A 16,428-nucleotide genomic window follows, 5' to 3' on the forward strand; every position below is an offset into this window, starting at 1 on the left:
GGGAGCAGCTTCAGTGCCCTCGGACCGCCGTCCAGGGGCCGCACGGAGGCAGCCCGCCTGGGCACCCCCTCCGCCCGCCCTTCCCTGCACCTCAGGCCTTGTGCTGAGTCTCGCAGGCCTGGCCGTCAGCCTGTGATTGCTCCTTGGTCCCCGTGAACAGAGGGGTGAGGACCAAGGGCTTCCAGCCCCATGGGGTCCCTGTAGGCCTCCGCTGGGGGGTTATGTGGGCAGGTGGGGGGGGGCCTGGTGGCCCCAAGGGCTGGCCCCAGGACACGGAGGGCCACCAGCAAGTCGGCTCCCGCCATTCTGTTCCCATCCTGACAGCCCTGGCCGACCTGCGGGGAGCCGGGATGGGGGCCCCTCGCCCCTCCCGCCAGCCCCACCGTGACTAACGCCGGAGCCCCCGCCCCGCCCCAGGCCTTTCTTTCTGTGCCGGACCATGGAAAAGTCCGTGTCAGCGCCCGCCTTTGTCTGGCCCTGCCCGCCACCGCTGTTCTCAGGACTGGACAAAGCCGGCCCGTTCACAGCCACCCGGGCGGATGGAGCGATTCAGTGTTTGGATAATTCAACCACAAAAAGCATGTGGCCCTTTCGCCTCCATCAGCTGGACTGGGCGCCCCCGCCCTGGAGAGAAAATTCCCACAGGCCCCAAGGCAGGCGCAAGCCCTGGAAAAATAGCGGCTTTGGCCTCTGACACCCCCTGTCCAAATCCCGGCGCTGGCTCTGAGGCCCGGGGCGCATTACCGCCGCTCGGAGCCTTGATTCCCCATCCTCCCCTCCGACACACACACACACAGGGCCCTCTGCACCCAGCAGACAGCACGAGAGTGCTGGGCATGCATGCGTGGGAGCAGAGCAGGCACGTTGGGACGCGTGCAGTAATCAGGCTGCTAGGGGGAGAGAACAAGGGAGCCACCCACTAGGCCCCAGAGGGTTAGAGCCTCCCTCAGCCATGACCCCATCAGACCTCAGACCAGCTGCCAGCCGCAAGACCAGGCGCTCCTGCTGCTCTGACCCCAGCCCTCCCCGTCCCAGGAAGGAAGCCCCCTTCCTTCCAAAGGCTGAGACCAAAACCCTGGGCGCCCCCCACCCCCATGCCTCCTTTTCCTCTTGACCCCACACTCCATCCATCAGCGAGTCCTGTCGGCTCGGCCTTCTACACATGTCTGGACACCCCCAGCCTCACGCCCCGTCACAGGGTCTCAGCCGCCCCCATCTCTCCCTGGTGGCTCCACACTCCTTCCTCGCGGCCCTCGGGTCCCCGACCCTCTGCTAGCAGGCAGTGCTCATGACCCTCGCCTGGGGCCCCGGGACCCCCACTCGGCTCCTGGAGCAGCAGTTCCGGGAGGCACCTGCTCCTTGTGGTCGAGGGACGTCGGGGAGTAGGGGCCTCTCCCAGCGACACGTGGGGGCCCCTGGGTGCCCCCCTTGATCTCCTCACTGCAGTGTCCCGTCTATAACGTGGTCACGGGCCCCTCTGCCTCCTCACAGGCTGGGCCCCAGCTGCCCCTGTCACTGCACCCCTGGGTGTGACTGTCCCATGGGGGGCTGTCCACAGAGCCCACTGCTGCCCTTGTTCCTGGAGGGGCCGTCCCGGGGCCCCAGGGCCTGACCACCCTAGAGACCCCGTCAGCCACACAAAACCCAGGAGCCGCGCTGGCCCTGCGGTGACCCCGGGCCCCTGGCAGCGGCCTCCCTGGGCGGCGGGGGGCCGGGCTCTCCTGCCTGCTCGCGGGGCTCCCGTCGGGGCCGGGCCTGGGCAGCTGTGGCCTCGGGCTCTGCCCAGAGCGGGGGGGCCTGGCAGGGGGTCAGAAGTGGAGTGAGCAGCGCCTGGCCGGCAGACCCACCCAGGACCCTGTCAGGAACCCCATCTGTCCTCGTACAAGTGGAGAAACTGAGGCGGGGGGAAGGGACCAGCTGGAGGCTGAACAGGGAGGCGGCTGCTCCCCGTGGCTGACAAACCCGGCAGCTGCCCCGCGGGCCAGGCACCCCAGGCCACACCCGCTGCTCAAGGAGCGCTCGCTGCAAAAGCGTGTAATGCAGGGATTGCCCAGTGATTCCCAAACTGTGCTCCGTGGAACCCCACAAAGCATGAAAGCTGGACCACAAAAGAGCTCAGGGGTCAACGGAGGTTTAGGAAATAATGCGTGGAGCTCGGCCGTGGGCGTGGAGCTGTGGCGGTGGCATGTCAGGCTGTGGGAGACGTGGCTTTGCCGCTGGGCCACCCCCAGGGAGCCGCCACTCCTGCCGTGGCTCTGCCGGCCTCTGGGCCCCACACAGCCCTGCGGCCGTGTCCTTGGTCTCCCTACTCCAGACAAGTGTGGCCAGACCCTGGGCTCAGTCCCTTGCTCCCCGGCACCCACTGGCTTGGAGCCTCAGTTCCCCGCCCCCATCCCCAGGACCGTGGGCGACTAGGAGCCACTGAAAGAGGCCCAGGGACCTGTACGGGTCGGCTTCTCAGTCTGGTCCCCAGGGCCACCCGGGACCAGGCAGGGTATCCAGGCCCCTCAGCAGCAGCCTGTGCGTCCAGAAGTCGGGTCGGTTCGGGGGGAATCCGGGGGCAGGGGCTGCGGTCCCACAGGCACGTGGGGGGCTGGCCATCCCTGCTCCCGGGACATGGCCGACGGATCACCAACAGACAAGTCCAGAGCAGGCGCTTCTGCCTCTTGGATACAATCCAGTAAAGCTTTCAGAAGTCCGTCCTCACGAGGGGACTCCAGGGTGTGACTGCGAATGCCCTCGTAAGTTCAGCGAGCCGTTCAGCACGGAGGGCACCTGGGGGCTCAGTCGGCTGCGCGTCCGACTTCAGCTCGGGTCATGATCTCACGGTTTGTGGATTCAAGCCCCGCATCGGGTTCTGTGCTGATGGCTCACAACCTGGAGCCTGCTTCGGATGCTGTGTGTGTGTGTCTCTCTCTCTGGAGACCCCTCCCCAACTTGTGTTCTGTCTCTCTCTCTCAATAAATTAACATAAAACACTAAAAAACAAAAAAGAAGTTTGGCATGCAGACAAAAACGTTGGTCTTTGCGGGGATGACAGTAGTATGGACTCTGGCGGGAAAAGCGATGTTCCGGGTATGCTCACGAACCCACGGAGTGGCCATGTGCTTGGCCCTTACGCACGCAGAACTCGTAATTGCAAAGCTGCACTCGGGTTTTCGTGCCCAGGTGAGGGCCGAAGGGCCACGTTTCTGCAGCGACGCAGCGTCACCACACAGACGTGCCCCAGCCGTGAGCCCACGCTGCCTGATGTCCCTCGGCCCTTCGGCCCTGGAGCGCTGCCTTCCGCATCAACCCAGGAGGCCGGCAGTGTTCGCGTGTTTGTGGAAGGGAGCTCTCTAACTTCCGCTTGCCATGCATGGAAAATCTGCTAGAAACTCTTTCAGCAAATATTTCAGCAAAAGGAGCATCGAGGAACTTCAGCACTGGAAGCCTTTCCAGGACGGCAAGGACTGGAAATGCAGCTTGCAAAGCAGAAGGCTTTCAAATCCACCCCACGGAAGCAGGTCAGGAGCAAGGAGGGGTCCCGGCGGCTGGGGAGACACCGAAGGTGACGAGAAGTTCAATGATTGTCGCTGAGTTGCCTTTGCTGGGGTAGCACCTGCTGGTGGAGTCTTGCACTGATCTGGTAACTGTGTGTTCAGGATCAGCAGGGCACCTGGGTGGCTCAGTGGTGTCTGACGTCGGATCAGGTCATGATCTCACGGCTCATGGGTTCGAGCCCCATGTGGGGCTCTGTGCTGACAGCTCAGAGCCTGGAGCTGCTTTGGATTCTGTGTCTCCCTTTCTCTCTGCCCCTCCCCCACTGGTGCTCTGTCTCTCTCTGTCTCAAAAATAAATAAAAACAAACCAAAGAATCATAGAGATAACTTTTTTGATGAGATTTGTCTTTTACTGTTTCTTTTATTGTTGAATATTTGCACCCAGAACAGAGGCCAAAAGACAGTGCCTATGAGGGAATTTGGGGAAAATGTTTCCACATTTCAGTGCAACATATTAGAATGAGAACTCCGTCATTGATAGGTTTGCTCGGAGCTCACCAGGCACGCCGGCCCACAGGGAGGGGACCCTTTCAATTAAAATAGCATCATCTGGAGAGCCTGGGGGCTCAGTGGGTTAAGCGTCTGACTTCCACTCAGGTCAATGATCTCACAGTTCATGAGTTCGAGCCCCGCGTCGGGCTCTGTGCTGTCAGCTCGGAGCCTGGAGCCTGCTTCAGATTCTGTGTCTCCCTCTCTCTCTCTGCCCTTCCTGGGCTACCACTCTGTCTCTCTCTGTCTCTCAAAAATGAACAAAAACATTAAATATAAAATAAAATAGCATCATCCACAGAGAAGCATCTAAGGTGCCAACACATTCACATTTGGGGATCATTATAGGCAACTTTGAAGGTTACAGGAAAATTGATTGAAATTAACCCTAAAAATGATTATCCCTTATTAAACAAATAACACACACACACACACACACACACACACACACACGCTGTGCAAATAAAAACCAGGACAAATGGACCGAAAAGGACTCAAAGACGTGCGTGTGATGGAGAATCCACATTGTATGGACATTATGTTTTAATGTCCAGGTAGCCAGTGTCCAGGGCAGGCTCATCTTTTCAACGTCCCTTCATGTGTGAGGATGTAATTTGCTTTAATTATTTCAGAAATAATTGTATTGTTTTTTGAAAGGTTCTGAATATTAATTATTTTGTAAGTCCAAAACTGATTTGTTGATCAATAAATATTCAATCCACTGATAGTTTATTTTTTAAAGTTTATTTATTTATTTTGAGAGTGGGGAGGGAGGGGGGGGAGAGAGAGAGAGAGAGAGAGAGGGAGGGGGAATCCCAAGCAGGCTCCACACTGTCAGCACAGAGTCAGATGCGAGGCTCGATCTCACGAACCGCGAGATCATGACCTGAGCTGAAATCGAGTCGGATGCTTAACCGACTGAGCCACCTAGGCGCCCCTCGAGCAAACAATAGTTTAAATAATTTTCAGTGCCTCCGCCCTTCAGTCTCCAAAGCCACCCTGTTCAGACAATAAATCATTCATTCAGCTACTCTAACTCCCCTGCTCAGGGACCCAGCGCCCCTGTCCGTCCCTCACTGGGCCTGGGGTCTGTGTGGTTCCCCCCGGATCCCCGCCCCTCCTCCGGGGCCTCCGTCCCCTCCCTGGGGTCTGCATCCGGACTGTGCACAGCACTGTGCCGTCTGCATCTGCTCCTGGCATTGCCCAGAGCCGGCATGTGGGGTCCCATAATCCCCCAAACAGCACCGGGGTGACGCCCCAAATCCCCAGCACACGTGCGCATCCGCTGTGAGGCTATCAGACAGCTTCATCTTCCCAGCCCAGCGTCACCCGCATTTACCGCCCCAGCCCTGAGCCTCCGGCTTTGTGCTGTTGACTTTGTGCTGTTGGCCCGCCAGGCCCGTGGCTTACCATCCAGGGTTGAGTGAGCTATTCAAAGTCATAGAGGGAGGGAGGAGTGGAGCCGGGATCTGAACCAGCGGGAGCTCCAGAACTCTGCCCTGCCGTTACCATGGAGACGTGAGCACCCAGGGCCAGGCCCAGCTGCCCCGGGCACACACCATACACCCCTGCACCCCGCAGGCCCCCCCAGAAGGACATGACTCACCGGCAAGGGGCTCCTGGGGGGTCGGGTGTCTCCCGGGTGCACCAGGCCCTTGGAGAGGATCCAGCCCAGCCCCTGTTCCGGAAAGGGGAGCAACATATAAACCAGCACCACCCCCCCGGGGGGCAAGGGCCCTCTAACCGGCCCACCTGGGCTTCCTCCGTCAGCTCCTTCCTGCCTCCTCTTGACTTAAACTTCTGCTCCACCATCACTTCCTATAGGAGCCACTGGCGGCCCCTGGGTCTCCCTCATCAGACAGGAAAGAGGAAGAGCTTTCTGGAGGAGGTGAGTAGGAGTCAGACAAAAGAGGCAAGGGCCTGGCAGGGGGGAGAGCGGAGAGTCAGGAATGGGTGGGGGCAGAGAGCTGCGGATTGTGCAACACTGAGGTCAGAAGCTTCTCTCCCTACTTGGGTCTAGGAGGGGGAGCTCCTCTGAGAGACACAGGGGAGAAGCTTCCGCCATCCCGCTGGCCTTGACCCCGCCCACACCCTGTCTCCTAGAACGCTGAGCTCAGCCCCCAAGGCCCAGGGAAGGTTTCCATCTGGCCAAGAGAGGGGCCAGGAGAAAATCTCGCCCAGACCCAGGATATAGATAAGGCTTATCAGGCCGGCCAGGGTGCCGGGGCCACGGCCACACAGCCGTCAGGATGGGCCAGACCAAGTACGGGCCGGCTCATGCACTCTCATCTCCCGTGGGCCACCGAGGTCACGGGGCAGGCCCAGGCAGCCCCTGGGAGCCACAGTTTGGCGAGAGCGCTGAGCCGGGCTCCTGAGGCCCTGTCCCTCGGGCTTGGCCTCTCACCCTGGGACTGCCTCCTTAGCCCGTCAGTGGCTGGGGCGCCAGGGGACACCGGTGCATGACTGGCCAGGGTGGGGATCGCAGGGTCCTGTCCAGCTAAATCCTGGGAAGAGCTGTTTCCTCCCACAGAGGGAAACTGAGGCCCAGAGAGAAGCGACCGGCTTGCCAGAGACCACGGGAGGGCAGCCACTTAACCAGGGGACACCCCCGTCCCCAGGGACCACGGAGGAGGCCTGGCCACGGCCCTGTGTCGAGGGGTGGGGGGCACGGGGGGGAGTGAGTGAGGGGGGAGGTGAGGCCAGGTCTTCCACCGAGGGAGGCCCACGTCTGACCAGACCACAGCTCCACGGGCTCCGCTGGGCCTGGCGTCAGAGGACGCGGTGGGGGAGGGGAGGGTGCAGCTTCTTGGAGAAGCTGATGGAACAGGCACCTGGTTCGCTCAACTCGTACCCGCAACACTCGACAGTGTCCTCCTTCGGAACCTGGGTTGACTCCTTCTGCCTGACAGTGGCCCCGCTGTGTGCTGTCCCGCCCTGGGGGATAGGGGGCTCCTCCGTGGGCCAGGCTGTGCAGTCACCGAGAGCCCGCTGGTCCTGACATTCAGGGACGCGGCCGGGGACCGCGAAGGGGCCATGGGGACCGCTCACCTACCCTGCGTCCAGCACCCACCAGCAGGTCCATGTGGCGCGCCGGCCTCTGCTGGGTAGCTTTGTCCCAAACGAGGCAACAGATGTCCCGAGAGGGGCCTGTAAACGATAGAGAATCTGAGAGGCCCATCACCAGGATGATGTCCTCCAAACTGCCCTCCTCCAAGCCCTGGAACCCTCCGTGGCTCCCAAGTGCCCAGAGCACAGAGACCAAAGTCCCAGGCCTGAAGTTCCAGAACTGGCAGGATGTACCCCTTCTGCTTTCTCCAGTCTTATTCTCTGAAATGCCCCTAACGAAGCACCCAGCAGGTGCTGGGACACCCAGGCCCCCGCCCCGGGGGTGGGAACATTTGCCTCAGGGGACACTCGGGCCAGGCTGGGGGCCAGAGGCACATGACTGTCTAGAGTTGGGCAATGGGGGCTCACAGGCTGATGAGGGCTCCAGGCCCAAGAGGAGAACACAGGCCCCAGTGGGGGAAGGCCCCACAGAGGCCCTCAGGTCCCCCATCAGAGTCAGGGTCAAGGTCGTGAGATGGAGCCAGGGGCTTGAAGCTCAGCCTTCACCACCCCTGTCCGGCCAAGCAGCTCTCGCCAGAGCTCGGGGCCTCAGACGCCTCGTCCAGACGTGGGGGAAGACACCCCGGTGCCCCGCAGACCTGCTGGATCTTCTTGAAGGAAATGAACAGAAGCCTCGGTGGGAGGCAGGTGAGGGTAGTTGGCCAGTCGGTCCCGGAACCGAGCGGCTCAGGTGCCCTCGGGGCCGCGTGCTGTTGGCACGGCACAGGCCCCGGGGCAGACAGGCCGTGCTCGAGCTCCAGCTGCTCTTAACTTTCACAGGTCTGGCTGGCACTTTACAGTTTTCGAGGGGCCTCCCTCCCTCCCTGGGAGCCAGGGAGCCGTAGTGATTGCTCACGTCCCTCAGACGTCCGATCACAGGTGAGGAAACAAGAGCTCCAAGAAAGGAGAGAGCTGCCCAAGGCCCCGTGGGGACTGAGTCCCCTCCCCCACCCCAGCCCCACAGACCTTCCGGGGAACTTCTCTCTAGAATGGCCGTGGAAGGCCCGCCTCGGGATGGGGACCCCCCCCCACAGCTGCCCCCAGGCCTGGTCTGGCTGACGAAATGGCTAATAGTCAAACGACAGCAAGGAGTTCCCACCTCCCCTACCCCCACCCCACGCACACACACTGACCGCAAGCCCACGGCAATGACCTCCCTTCCCTGCCCATCCTGCCAGCCACAGGCCCGCTGGGGCCTAGAAGTCACTGCCAGGGACCATGCGGCCAGAAGAGGAGACACCCCAAACAGCGGGCCGGCCGCAGGCAGCTGCCTACCGTGACGTCTCTTCAAAATCGCACCAGCCATTTTTCTTAACTAAAAAGAGTATTAGTCAAAGCTACAGAATACACAGTACCAGGGGCACCTGGGGGGCTCAGTCGGTTGAGCGTCTGACTTTGGCTCAGGTCATAATCTTGTAGTCTGTGGGTTCGAGCCCCGCGTCAGGCTCTGTGCTGACAGCTCAGAGCCTGGAGCTGCTTCGGATTCCGTGTCTCCCTCTCTCTCTGCCCCTCCCCCCACTCACTCCCTGTCTCTGTCTCTTTCAAAAAAATAAATAAACAGAAAAAAATACACAATACCCAACACTGTAAAGCTACAGTGATCAAGACAGCGTGCTGGGGGAGGGGAAGAGCAAACAGATCAATGGAGACATTGGAAATAGGAAATAGGGCCACGTAAATCTAGTCACTGACCTTGAAGGAGCACAGACAGCACGACGGAGCAAAGACAGGCTCTTTGACAACGGCGCTATGGACCCCCCAGACACCACATGCAGAACAATGAATCTACACACGGACCTCCCATATTCACGAAAGTTAAGTCAAAGCGGATCATAGACCTAAAATGCAAAACTTTGTATAAAGCTCCTAGAAGATCACAGAGGAAGAAGCCTAGACGACCTTGGTTTGGTGAGGGCATTTGAGACTCGAGCCACAGGCACGACCCGTGAAGGAAATAATTGATGAGCCGGACAGCGTTACAGTTAGAACCTTCTGCTCCATGAGAGATGCTGCAAAGAGCATTAGAAGATAAACCACAGACGGAGAGAAAATGTTTGCAGCACACGTCTGATGAAGGGCCGCTGTCCTAAGTACACAAAGAACTCATAAAAGTCAGGAAGAAAAACAACCCAATTACAAAATGGGCAAAAGATCTGAAAAGATACCTCACCAAAGATGGAAAATAACATATGAAGGGGCTTATTTTAACCCTATTTATGACAAACGGGCACATGATAAGATGCTACACGTGCTGTGTCATCAGGGAATCGCAAATGAGGACAAGCCACTGCCACACACCCGTGAGAACGGTACAAAGTCCAGAACCCGGACAGCACGCAGTGCTGGCGAGGACGCAGAGCTGCAGAAACATTCAGCCACGGCCGCTGGGAGCTCAGGATGGTGTGGCCACTGCGGAGAACCTTGTGGTGGCTTCTTACCAAACTACTCATGCTCTTCACACGGCCCAGTAATTCCTGTCCTCGGCATTTACTCAATGGAGTGGAAAGCTTATGTCCACATAAAAACCAGCCCATGGATGTTTCTAGAAGCTTTATTCACAATTGCCAAAACTTGGAAGCAACCAGGATATCCCCCAGCAGATAAGCTGGTAAATGGACACTCAAGACCATGGACTATTTCTCAGCACTGACAAGAAATGAGCTATCAAGCCATGAATAGACATACAGGAATCGTAAGTGTGTGTAGCTAAGTGAAAGATGACCATGGACAAGACTCCACACCATATGATTCCAGCTCCGTCCCATTCTGGAAAAGGCAGAGCTATGGACACATAAAGGATCGGTGCTTGGCAGCAATGGGGAGGGAAGAAATAAACAAAGAAGTAGAACACCAAGGATTTTGAGGGCCATGAAAATACTCTGTGTGATGCTATAATGGTGGACAGGTGTCACTGAACATTGTCTACACCCGTAGAATGTACCCCATCAAGCGTGAACTCTAATGTCACCTACAGACGTTATGAACAACTACATACCACCATCCGCACGTCAGTTGTGACAAATAGATGTTTAGAGTAGGAGTGGGGAGGGCGGTATATGGGAACTCTGTACTTCCCTCTCAATTTTTTTGTAAGACTGCTCTATTTTTTTTAAATGTTTTATTTTCTGAGAGAGTGAGAGCGAGAGAGAGGGAGACAGTGTGAGCAGGGGAGGGTCAGAGAGAGAGGGAGACACAGAATCTGAAACAGGCTCCAGGCTCTGAGCTGTCAGCACAGAGCCCGACGTGGGGCTCAAACCCACGAACCGTGAGATCATGACCTGAGCCGAAGTCAGAGGCTTAACCGACTGAGCCACCCAGGTGCCCCGTAAAAGACTGCTCTAAAAAAGTCTATTTTTTTAGAGTATCACATGAGTTACAACCAACAGTGTGCATCCCTGTACATACTCCTACACAGAGTCTTTGGTTTTTTATTTTTCGTTTTGTTTTGTTTTGCTTTTTTACAAACACAAGTTTGAACAAAGCAGCCAGACGGCTTTGTGTGACCCATTCATGTGAGGTATAAACCAGGCAAGACGAACCCACGGCCGTGGGAGTAAGGAGCGTGGCCCCTGGGGTAGGACAGCGGCCAGAAGTGGATTGAGAGGCTTCTGGGAGCTGGCCGGGTTCTGTTTCTGATCTTGTGCTGGTTACGTGCAGGGTTGGGTTTGTGAAAACCCGTCGAGCTGTATACGTCTGTGTCCACTTTCCTGTGGGTTATACTTCATTAGAAAGTTCCAGAAAAAATAGTGCTTGCGGCAGAAAACTGGAAATCCCAGAAAAGGAGAAGGAAGATGGCCCCTATTGTCCATACTCTGCCCACTTGGGGTGGGGGGGGGTCCTCAGCCCGAGGCTGCAGACAACACTCTCCCCTGCACCCAACTCCCACTTGGTCCTGGGCTGGGCAGGGGTCTCCCTCCTCCTTGGGGGCTGAGCCCCGGGCCTGCCAGGAAGAGGGCCCGGAGAGCTCGAGAGGGCCATTGCGGGTAAATCGCTGCATCTTGGACGAAAGATGTTCTCTTGGTTCAGGAAGTACCCCCTTGATGCCATCTTGCAAGTCCCAGAAGCCAGAAGACCATCCCCGCCTCCAAAGGGTCCCCGGGTTGGTGGCCCCCCAGCCAGGATCTGGGTGTTGAGGGGCAGGGATGCCCAGGAACACTCTGGGATAGGTACTTAAGCTTCCCCCCACCACCCACGCCGGGCACCACCCCGTGTCGGCTCCGAGCGATCCCCAGGGCGCCCCACGGCTTCCAGAGGCGGTAGCAGGGCGGGGGCCTGGGCCAGGGCTGGGGCCGGGCCGGTGACATCATGAATCGAGCTGTGCCAGTTCCTTCCCGACCTCGGAAACCCCAACATCCCGCTCCAGGAACTGGCCTGTGGAATTGGCTTTGGCTGGCCGCCCCGGGAGTGTGGCGGGGAGGCCCCACGCGCCCCCCCAGCGGCTTGCCCTTGAGGTCCCCCCCTTTCCTTCAGGGGCTCCCAGGAAGCCTGCAGCAGTGTGAGAACCAGCAAGGTCAGCTTCCTCCATCCCCGCCCCCACCCCACCCCCTTAACTGCAAGAAAAATAAACAGCTGTCCCCCTCTCTCCGCAACTGGAAACCCCACCGCAGCCCAGGCCTCAGACCAAGCTGTGGGGCTGACTCACTGGGCGTCGGGGCGGGGGCAGCCAGAAGGGGCTCAGGGCTGCCCCGAGGAGCCCCTCTATGACCTCAGGCCAGACCCCGCCCTATCTGGGCCCCACACTCTTCATCGAGCGGCGGAGGGGGGACTGGGTGCGCGCTGCGTGCTGCTCTCCCACAGCTCAGCATGTGACCGTCGGTCCTGACCTCTCTCGGCCTCAGTGCCTCATCGGCTAAACCAGATGCTGGCCTGGGCACCTCTCACCCTGACCACGGCTGTGGGCAGTGATGGCGGTGGCTGTGGCTTGGGGGGTCCACCCAGGGGCCACAGCCAGGGAGAGGCTTCACATGGACCATTTCAGACCGATTTTAACAAAGGCCTCCCAGGGAGCCTCGCCCCGTCTGGGGTCTGGTGATCCTGAAGGTCTGGCCCTGGCTGGGGGGGGGGGGGGGGCTGCCTCCCCCTCCCACCTGCCTTCTCTCCCTTTCTCCCTCCTCCCTTCTTGCTTTCTCGCTGATCACCTTTCCATTTCTCGAAGCCAGCTCCTTCCCGTGGACGGAGGGCCTGGGTAGGAAGGCAGCCCTTTCTCCCTGGCCTGAGCTGGGGTTGGGGCTGGTGAGGGAAGCCCGGGGCGCCCCCCAGCTCCTCACTTACAACCTGCGCCAGAGCCTTGCCAGGGGCCTGGGAGTCCTCAAGTGCCCTCTGTGCGCTGGGCCTGGGCTGGACCACGGCCTGGGGACAGGTAAGGACAGGGATGAGCTGCAGAGAGATTCAGAGTTCCGGGACCTGCCGTAAGGGGCATGTGGGCCGGCGCCTCGTAGGAGAAGCTGGTTTCAGGAGCGGCTCTGCCAGGAGGACCTCGGGGTGGGGGGAGAGTTCCTGGGGGGGAGGGGGCCTGCCAGCCAGAGGCGTCAGCCCAGGCAGAGGTTCAAAGGTGTGTTGTGGCCAGAATGGGCCACAGCAAAGCGTGCCTGCCCAGGGCCGCGGGGGCTCCAGGAACCCCGGCCAGGGCTCACCCAGAGAAGACGCCGAGGGAGGGGCCGGGAGGCCAGCGGAGGGCCTGGGAGGGCGGGGGCGGATCAGAGGCCACCGGAGTCCCCGCTGTGTTCCCACACCGGACAGTGGGGCAGGTGTGGCCTCAGGGTCAGCGAGCTGCGGGAGGCTGGGGAAAGCCCGGGTGTCTGGCCCCGGGAGGCAGGCGGGCTAGAGCCTCAACCAATTAACCTGCAATCGCCCAGGGAGATGCTAAGGGGATTTGCCTTTTGTCTGGCTAATTATTCTGCAACTACACTTTTCCTTTCCTGGGGAGCTCAGGCCCTTTGCAGAGCTTTAATTAAAAGGGAGCCGCTTTCTCAATTACCCCAAGGGCGGGGTGACCGGTGAAAACCCCAGAGGTCGCCCTCCCGCCCCCCCTCCCTGGGGGCCCAAGCAGAGGCTCTGGGGTATCTTCCCAGGGCCCCGCTCCGGCTCCCACAATGCTGGTGGGGATTATCCGCCCGCCTGGCTATGAGGAGGCTGAGGCCCCAGAGGGAAGCTTCTGCCCTGAGGCCAGGGGCCCACCAGCACCAGCTCCCGCCCCTCTGGGCCCAAGGCACCCCCAGAAAAAGGCGGGAGGCCCTCCCAGGAGCGGGCCGTGGCTGTCAGGCTGGGAGGTCTCCCAGAGGGGACCCAAGGCTAGCTCCTGGGCCCACCAGGCCAGAGGGGGATGAGGCAGGACCCTTACACACCCAGTCCCCGGCCCCACGGGTCACCCAGAAGGGCCAGAGAGGGTGTGCACAAGCCCAGGCTGACCAGCACCCCTGCACCCCAAGGGGCTCAGGCCTGCTGGGAGCCACAGAAGGTGCAGGGAGGAGGAAGAGTCCCCCGTGGGGCAGATCCGGCCGCCGCCATGTGTCTGAAGAGCCTTGTCCACACTCTCAAGTTCAATGCATCTTTGGCGGGTTAACTGCTCTGTCTGTGCCATTCTTGAGCAGCAAACTTCGGGAAGCTAAGCGCTTGTGTTACACCTGGCGCCGTGCCTGGCACGCTTCTTCACCCGGGGCCATGTAGGCCTCTCGGAGTGTGAGTTTAGATAATCCCACTTTACAGAAGAGGAAACTGAGGCTGGCAAAGGTTAGGCCACCCAGCCTCAAGCCTGGGCGGTAACAGGAGGGCCGGGCGCTGACACCGAGGCCACTCTCTCCCGCCACACCAGGCCCTTGCCCTGCTCTGCCCCGTGGCGCCTCGAGTGCAGGAGCCCCTCCCACCCGGCAGTGAGCCCCCCGAGATTCTGCTCCGGGCCTGCCTTTGGGTGGGCGCTGGGGGCTGGTGCTGGGAAAACAACATCACCCCTCACGGCCCCTGGAGCCCCCGCTCCTGCCCTTGTTTGCATGGCACGGGAGACTTCCTGGAGGAGGGGGTGCGCGAACTGGTTTTGAAAGATGTGTAGGAGTCTGCGCAGCAGACAGGACTGGAGGGTCACCTTAAGGAAGGGACAGCGAGCCAGCCAGCCCAGGGGGAGCAGGTGCACCACGGGGGGAAGGAGTCTGAGGTGCTGTGGGTTCGAGGAGGGGCCACGCCAGCTGTGTTCACCAGCCCTGCAGTCAGCGCGGCCCTCGGATCGGACCCTGGGCTGACCCTGTCGGGTCCTGCCCAGGTGGGGCCTGGAGTCCAGACCCTCAGTCCTGCTCAGGGGGTCTGGGCTCCTGAGGAAAGGCCTCTGCTCCCTCGCCCACTCCCCGCTCCCTCCTTCGTACTTCGACTCACCCATCCTTTAATGCATCCTTTAATGCTTCATTCTTTCACCCGCCACCTTTGGGAGGCCTGGGGCAGGTGCTGGGTTCAGGGCCCCCGGGGGAGAGGTCTTCCAGACGAAGCTGACAACCGGCAGTGGCGGAGGTGTGAGAGCATCACTGGTTTGACCCCCAGGTCACCGGGCCACTGCCAGGGTCACCAGGGGTGGAAGAAGAGCCAGCGGCCCAGGCCTGATATGATAGCCAAGGCCCTGCACACGTAGCCGCAGGCTCTTGAGGGCAGGGGACCCCGGGTCCTGGCCCAGTCTCCTTGCTGGCGGCTCCTTCAAGCAGGTCCAAGCCTTTCTCACCATCGCCTCCCAACAGGAGGCCTGGGGTCTGGGGAGTGTCACCTCCGGAGGCTGATCAGCACCTTGCCCCACCCCCAGCCACGGGCACGGCGGGCTCAGCCAGAGCTGCCCTCTCCACGGGGTGACAGCCAGCTGTGGCCAGGGGCAGCCAGACCCACCGGGACGTGGCAAGTGTGGCATCGGCCATAGTCCCAGGTAAGCCACGGCTTCCCGGTGCCGCCTGCCCTGAACGTGACCTCAGTGACTAATTAGCGTGGCTGAAAGTTCTCGAAGCGCTTCTGGAACTTATCTTTCATGTGCCAGTTTCACTTAGGAATATTCGAGCACACAGTCTCGTGGCTTTGGCTTTCCGATGGAACTTTCCTTCAGGACCTCCAGCCCAGTGGGGGGTGACGGGGTCAGAGCTGGGCTGCTCTGTCCCAGGCCCCCGGGGTGGGGAGGGGGGTTGAGAAGCCAGAGCCAGGGGACCCGCCGATGTGGCCTGGGGCAGACCAGGTCCTCTCTGAGCCTGGCGCACCATCCACAGAACCCCAGCCTTGGACCCCCTTCCTGGTCGTTCGGCATTTTTGGCAGCAAGGCCCCTTTGTCAAACTAACTCTTCTGTGGAGCCCTGACGGTCAAAGCCGGCCACAGCAGAGGCGCCCTGGGCAGGCGGGTCTGAGGGCCAGCAGCCTCGGGACAGAGCCTGGGGCTCCCAGAGGCCATGAGGACAGCCCGATGTGCCAGTCTCCACCCCACCCCACACCCACCCGAGCCCCTGGGGGTTCAGGCCTCGGACCCCCCCCAAACATACTTCCTGCTGGCTGTGTGCACAGATAGAGGCCCCCCCCTCCCCGCCCCTGGCGTCCTGCCTGGCTTGGTTTGGTGCTCCCTGAGCCCCACAGCGTCCTGACTGCCCCACAGCAGGACAGAGGGATGTCCACTTCCTGCATTTCTCCAGAACGACCTCTTGGACCCCTGAGGATGGATTCAGGGCCTAGTGCAGCCCCCAGTCCGGAAGTGACCCTGGACCTGGCTCTTAGTGCCCCGTTCACTGGGCAGTCTTGGTATACAGTGGGCGCTTAATAAATGCACTCACTGGACAAAGGCTCTAACTGAGCTCTGATCTTACAACCTGAGCCCAGCCAGGGCCTCAAGCCCAGCCCCCCAACTCCCACCCCCCACCACCCCAACCTTCCCCGCCCACCCCAGTCATTTCCCCTCCAGCCAGAACAGTCTGCTTGCTCCCGCATTCGCTCTGCCAGGTGCAACACTCCTAGGTATTTTGTCCTTAGGTACTGTTTTCTGGTATTTATGGCATTTTCTCATCACGGAACCAACGTCTGGTACATATCCATCCTCTGGGTCAACAGAACATTGCTCTATTTCCGCCGCGCTCTAGGCCCTGTCACCGCGGTGTCACCGGGCTGCAGTGATGCAGAGCCAGCAGGGGTCCCATCCGAGGACGTACGTGGTGGCCCAACCAACCGGTGAGAGGTCTGGGGAGCGGGCCGCTTCTAACATTAAAGCCTAAAAGGGTCTTCGTGGGGCACCTGGGGGGCTCGGTCAGTTAAGCATCCGACTGCAGCTCAGATCATGATCTCACAGTTTGTG

At 60.2% G+C, this 16,428-nt stretch overlaps 1 long non-coding RNA gene across 2 annotated transcripts; it reads left to right on the forward strand.

The window, feature by feature from the left end:
* Positions 1-11,903: 11,903 nt before the first annotated feature.
* On the forward strand, positions 11,904-16,298 carry LOC120235322. Of its 2 annotated transcripts, XR_005529382.1 has the most exons (4): positions 11,904-12,176; positions 12,296-12,495; positions 14,852-15,030; positions 16,217-16,298. It is a non-coding gene; the product is annotated as an uncharacterized LOC120235322 (long non-coding RNA). The 2 variants fall into 2 exon arrangements; XR_005529379.1 differs by having other exon boundaries at positions 11,904-12,495.
* Positions 16,299-16,428: the final 130 nt, after the last annotated feature.

The sequence above is a fragment of the Hyaena hyaena genome, unplaced genomic scaffold (assembly GCF_003009895.1).
Source record: "Hyaena hyaena isolate Hyena2069 unplaced genomic scaffold, ASM300989v1 scaffold_4, whole genome shotgun sequence".
Classification (NCBI taxonomy): Eukaryota; Metazoa; Chordata; class Mammalia; order Carnivora; family Hyaenidae; genus Hyaena; species Hyaena hyaena.